The following is a 6659-nucleotide window of genomic DNA, read 5'->3' as shown; positions in this document are numbered from 1 at the left end:
CCAGCTCTACTATTTCCAAGTTAAAAAATTTAAGTACTTTAGAGCTTTTCTCTTTGTATAAATGCCCATGTAGTTTCTCTTTGTGTAAATGCCCTATGTAGTAATCTTTTTCAAATGTGTGTGAAACTATTCTATTCCCTATAAAATTTATCCCTCAATTCTCTAAAATCAACATGGTATTAGAGCTTTTATCTTGATTTAGGGATTGATTTTTATTTTTTTCTCAAAATAGCATAGAGTCTCAAAAATTAGGGTTTCCTGCTTTAGGCTTGTTTTTTGTTCTCAGTGCCCATACCATGAGAATTGAATGACCATCACTAACAAAACCCTGAAGTTTGATGGCCAAAATCTCTACATGGGATCTTCACGTGCTATCGTTAGACCCTTTTCTATTCTTCATGCACTAGCACATGTGGTTCACTCTACCAAAATCTATTCACCCTGTTGCTGTCGATCGTGCCTATTGGAATATTATGATCTTTTCTTTCTAAAATTTCTTAGTTTGGTGAGGTTGATATTTTGGGATTTCTTTTTTAATTTTTGTGTTGCTAGTTGGATTTTTGTTGGTATTTTTTTTCTAAAAATGATAGTGACAAATGAGAGAAAAACATTCTTATCTGATGAAATTAAACACCTTAGACATCTGTTGTAATGATTTGAGGCTCTTTCCAATATGACTAATTTTGTGAAGTTAGGTAATGCTTATAATTCTCATAGTCATACTGACTCTTGGATAATTGATTCTGGTGCAAAAATATACATGACAGGTTCCACAAAAACCTTCTAAACTACTTCCCATGTCAAACAAAGGAAATTGTCAGATTAGCCAATAAGTCATTTACTTTTGTGTTTGGATTAGGTTTTATCATGTGTACACCAGATATTAAACTATCCTCTGTTTTACATGTTCATTAGTTTCCCATTAACCTCTTATTTATTAGTGCTATAAACAAAACCTTAAATTGCAAAGTTGAGTTTTGTTTTTTGGATTATTGTGTTTTTATGATATTGAAACAAGGAGGAAAATTGGCAGGGGTGGATTGCATGATGGCCTATATCTATTAGAGGGAAGTAATTGTTTTGTTTCATCTCAAGCTTTATTTAGAGGAAATAAGGTTATTAACTAAGAAATAAAGCAGTGGCACAACCAGTTAGGCCATCCATCTTTTTCGGTTCTAAAAAGGTTATATCCCAATTTATTTTCAAAGACTCAATTTGATTCGTTGTTTTTTTTAAACTTGTGAGTATGCTAAACATACTAAGAACTCTTATCCCAATTTATTTTCAAAGACTCAACTTGGCATATCTCATTATTTGGTAATTGATGGTTTGTTACCTTTATTGATCGTTGTAAAAGGATGACTTGGGTATATTTATTGAAGTTTAAAAATGATGTGTTTGCATGCTTTCAATCTTTTCATAAAATGGCATGTACTGAATTTGATGCTAAAATACAACTTTTTAGAATCGATAATGGTATAAAGTACAACTTTGATGACTATTTAGGTTCTTTTTGGGTAACTTATCAAACTAATTGTCCAAGAACTAGTGCTTAAAATAGAGTATCGGAAAGAAGAATCGACATTTACTTAAGGTAGCCAAATCTCTCATGTTCACTATGGATCTGCCAAAACCATATTGGGTGATGCAATACTCGTAAGTGCTTACCTTATTAATAGAATGCCTTAAGGGTATTTGATTTCAAAATTCCCATGGAAATTTTAGAAGGTAAAAATAAATATACTATAAATATACTATTCCTCCAAGAGTGTTTGGATGTATTTGTTATGTTCACGATCGAAAAGCTGGAAAGTTAGACCCACGAGCACTTAAATGTGTGTTCATTGGGTATTCCCCAACACAAAAGGGATACTATCACCCTCCTTCACGACAAGTCTTAGTATGGATATTGAAACGAAACCCTATTATGATATACACAAATCACCTCTTCAAGGAGAGAATAATAGAGAAGAGGTGATACCCAGCTCAGTAACTCTAGAAGGAATTATCCCAAGAGAAAGAATAGAAGATCAAACTCCAGAAGGTCAATAAGAGCCTATTGTAGAATAAAGAGAGACTAACATTTAGGAGGGAAGAAAAGAGAGACTGGTGTTGATAAGGAGATCATTGGGGGATTTGATAGACTAGATTTGAAGACGTATTCAAAGAGGCATGGAACATAAAATGCCATCATACAACCTACTATGCATTAAGAATCTTCTCCTTATGGTGAGTTACCCTTAAATCCCAATTTACCTGATGATTTATATCAACTCATTTCCCAAAGAAAAAGAGTTAGATCATGTACTAGATATCCTATTTCTATCTTTATTTCCTATAACTTTTTGTCACCTTCCTATAGAACCTTTAGCTTTGTCTTTGTCCTCTATGCCTATTCTACAAGATTGGAGGGAAGCATTTGGAGACCCCAAGTGGAAAGCTACCATGGTTGAAGAAATGAAGCACTAGCTAAGAATGAAACTTAGAAGTTGGTAAATCATTTAGTGGGTAAGAAACTAGTTGGTTGCAAGTGGGTGTTTACTAGAAAACACAAGTTTGATGGTTCAATTAAAATATTCAAAACCAGATTAGTTGCTCAAGGTTTCACTCAAACATACGAAGTAGACTATCAAGAGATATTTGCACTTGTAGACAAAATGAACACTATCGGAATACTATTATCTTGTGCAACCAACCTTGATTGGAACCTACAGTATTTCAATGTTAAAAATACTTTCCTTCATGGAGACCTAGAAAAAGAATTGTATATGAAGACACCTCTCTAATTTGATGATGAGAAAACACAAGAGAATGTGTGTATTTAAAAAGGGCTGTATATGTGTTAAAACAATATCTTAAAGCATGGTTTGGCAGAATCAGTAAAGCCTTGGTCTTTTTTGGCTATCGTAAAAGTGATGTGGATCATACCCTCTTTATAAGGCTTCACAAGGGTAAGATCACCATTCTTATTTTTTTTATGTTGATGACATTGTGGTGATAGGAGTCAATGAGGAAGAAATGGCTTGATTGACACAATGATTGGCTTAGGAATTTGAAATCAAAGATCTAGGGAAATTGCAGTACTTCTTGGGAATTGAAGTTGCCTGATCAAAAAAAGGAACCTTCTATTGGATCTAGTACCCTAAGTGTATTATATTTGTCTTTGTACATTTATATATTTCAAACAAAATGGTTTCGTAAGATATCCATTGATTACATTAATATTTCTTGTATATTGTCCTCAATGGTTTTTGCATGCAAAGAAAAATGGAAGCAAATATTAGGTCACTAGTTATTTAACATTGGACTAATACTAAGCGGTATTACGTGGTCGAATCGTATTACAACTTGTATTAGTAAATAACTAAACATGTATTTAGTCTAATAAAATATGAGAAAATTGATTGATAGGCTAATATGTCATTTATCAAGTCCAATTGAGAAAATGCTTTGTCTTGAGCATCTGATGGATGACTCCCAAAAGATAAAGATATAGATGTAACTAACTTGGCTAATAGTATATCGGATAAGACCCAAGTAGAATAGATGTTAGATCCTTTTATAGATTTACTCAGTTGCGACGTTCATAGTGTGGCATACATTAATCCTGATTGGATCATGGACTATGTATTCATGACTCATATACTTTGATGTAAGAAAAAGTCTAAGTTAAAATAGATAAGGAAACAAAATCTATGTTGAGTATACGACTTTTGTAGTATGTAACATCATTCACAATAGCGAAATTCATAACCCAACTAAAGGTTAACTGATATCCTTTAATTGACATTACATGATAGATGAAAAGTACGCATGGCCACAATCGTTTTTCTTTGTCACAAATGACTTGTTTGATAGTAAATGACTTTTCATGAACGAATATGTAATGGTTACTATGAGACAAAATAAGACCACATTAGGAGAACGAATTTATCCCAAATAGATTAAGGATATCCTATGAGGGTAACACGCTTATGAAAAGTTCATTGGACAAGTACTTATTAAGTAGCTTTCTTAATGGCAGAGCTCAATCACAATACTATAGTGGAATGACTTCGTGACCAAATAAGTTTATAATTAATAAAAGAAAAGCTGGAACGTAGTGATAAGCTGTAATTTATACATATTTTTATCCAATTTTTAGCACATTTAAGGATGAATTATCATTAGATTTGTGGAATTCGATGCTCCTAATCCTTTAATTTCATGTTTTATACTTAGATGAGCATAGAAGAGTAAAAAGAGCGAGAAATGGGCTAAAAACATAGAAAATGGGTCAACGTGGAAAATCAACACGGCCAGGACTTCCTTACACAGGTAGACCATATGCCCGTGTCTTTTTAACAGACTCTAACACGGCCTAAGCCACCTCACACGGGCGTATCACACGGTTGTGTCCCTGTCGAGCCAAAGTCTAGTTCTATTCAAAAAGACCACTTTTTAGGGTCTGGAAGCATTCTAAAGCCTATATAAACACCCTAGAAGGGCACCTAGAGGACACACGGAGTAGGAGGCAAGGAATTACTCGAAGAAAGTCGATTGATTCATCTCAGAAGTTGAATTCTCCTTCAAGACTGAAGATCTCCCTTCAATTTCCTTTAGGAGTTTTTGGGTTTTCTTTATGTTTTGTTATCATTATTCTTCTAAGATGTTTTCTTTTACACATATGAACTAAATCCCCTAAATACCTAAAGGAAGTGAAACCTAAGATGGATCTTGTTATTATTTTCTGAATTATATGATAAAAACTTGATTTGATCTTAATTATGTGTTCTTAATTCTTGCTTTAATATTCCAGGATATTGATTCAAGTATTGATGTGCTTATTCAGAGGAGCAAAAGTCTCTGTCTAAGAGTAGATCTAGCATAATTAAGCGGAGTTGATTGCACCCCTAGACATAGGGCGGCATAAATCTACCAGATTAAGGTCAAAACTAATAAGGGAATCCATAGATCGAGTTAATGCAACACTAGGGGTTTTAATTAGAAAGAGATTTCAATTAATCAACCTAGGGTTAGATGTTGTTAGTCTCGAGAGAGATAATAATATAAATTAGGGATTTTTACGGATCGAGTCAAGTGAATAAATCGTCTAATTTAGAGTCAAATAACAAGTGAAGTTGAGGTGGATTTTCCCTTGGGTATTGTCCAAATCAATCAGTTTTCCTAAAAGTATTTCCCCAATTTACTTCCTGTGTATTCTTAGTTTAGTTAATTAGTTTAGATAAAGAAAATCCCCTTATTTTTAGGCTAGATTATAAAAACAAGGTTAATACTAGTACTTTTAGTTCCTGTGGGTTCGACATTCCGGTCTTGCTATAAGCTATACTACTGCTCGATAGGTGTGCTTTCCTTTATCGAGATAATAGTTAGTTTTCAAGTACGATCAATCATAAATATAAAACTTATCACGCACATCAAGTTTTTGGCACCGTTGCCGGGGAATTAAGATATTAGGAACGCTTAATTTTTATTACTTTAGCCATTTATTTTATTGCAAGTTAAATTTTATTTTAATTTTGTTTATATTACTAAATTTCTTTTATTTGCTTCTGACGGGTTTTTATAATTTATGACTAGAAGAAATCAGTCAGGATCTTTACTTTTTGATAGTGAGATGGAAAGCATAGCTCGCAGAAACCGAAGAGAAATAAGGCGAAGCCTATGATACATAGAGGTAGGGCAAGAGGATGATAGTCAAACTACAACCGAGGGGATGGCTGAAAATAAAAATAATCAGCTACTTCCTGTGGTTGCCGTAGATCCAATAAATTAGAATCCTACTTCTCGTACTATGTATGATTATGCTAAACCCAATTTAATAGGAACTGAATCGAGTATAGTTAGACCTGCTGTTGTTGCAAATAATTTTGAACTGAAACCTAACACGATTCAAATGATACAACAGTTCGTTTAGTTTGATGGTTTGCAGGATAAGGATCCAAACACTCATTGAGGAACAAAGCGTTTCTAATGATGCCATTCGCCTTTGGTTGTTTCCCTTTTCTTTGAGGAACATAGCTAAACAATGGTTGAACTCGTTACCATGAGGGTCAATTTTTACTAAATTGAGGAATGGTATCTCTTCTTTTGTGCAGATGGATCTAGAAACTTTTTATGATGCATGGGAGAGATACAAGGACCTATTGAGAAGGTGCACTCACCATGGGTTACCCTTATGGTTGCAGGTTCAGATGTTTTACAACGGTGTGAACCCCACAACAAGGCAACTTATCGACGCAGCCACCAGTGGAACATTAAACAACAAAACACCTGAAGAGGCTTACGAATTTATTGAAGAGATTCCATTGAATAACTATCAGTGGCAAGTCATGAGAACAAAACTGACAAAGCAGGTGGTGTTTTCAACCTCGACGCGGTCACTATGCCATCAAACCAGGTAGAACTTTTAAATAAAAAGATTGATGGTTTATATGGTTCTACTCAGGTACATCCAGTGATGAGGTGTGATTCAAATGGAGGAATGCACAACCTTGATTATCCATCATTCAACCCTGGCAACAAGGAGGAACAAGTCTAATATATGGGTAATAATAATTCTAGAGCTCAAAATAACCCATACAGTAACACTTATAATGCAAGTTGGAGGAACCATCCCAACTTCTCGTGGGGTGGCCAAGGAAATCAAAGGCCACAAC

General features: G+C 34.2%; 1 non-coding gene across 1 annotated transcript; it reads right to left on the bottom strand.

Moving 5' to 3' along the window:
* Window positions 1-6065: 6065 nt before the first annotated feature.
* LOC121204056 (small nucleolar RNA R71) lies at window positions 6066-6172 on the bottom strand. Its single transcript, XR_005898984.1, has one exon. It is a non-coding gene; the product is annotated as a small nucleolar RNA R71 (small nucleolar RNA).
* Window positions 6173-6659: the final 487 nt, after the last annotated feature.

The sequence above is a fragment of the Gossypium hirsutum genome, chromosome A07 (genome assembly GCF_007990345.1).
Source record: "Gossypium hirsutum isolate 1008001.06 chromosome A07, Gossypium_hirsutum_v2.1, whole genome shotgun sequence".
NCBI lineage: Eukaryota > Viridiplantae > Streptophyta > Magnoliopsida > Malvales > Malvaceae > Gossypium > Gossypium hirsutum.
This window is presented reverse-complemented; position numbering and strand designations above follow the sequence as displayed.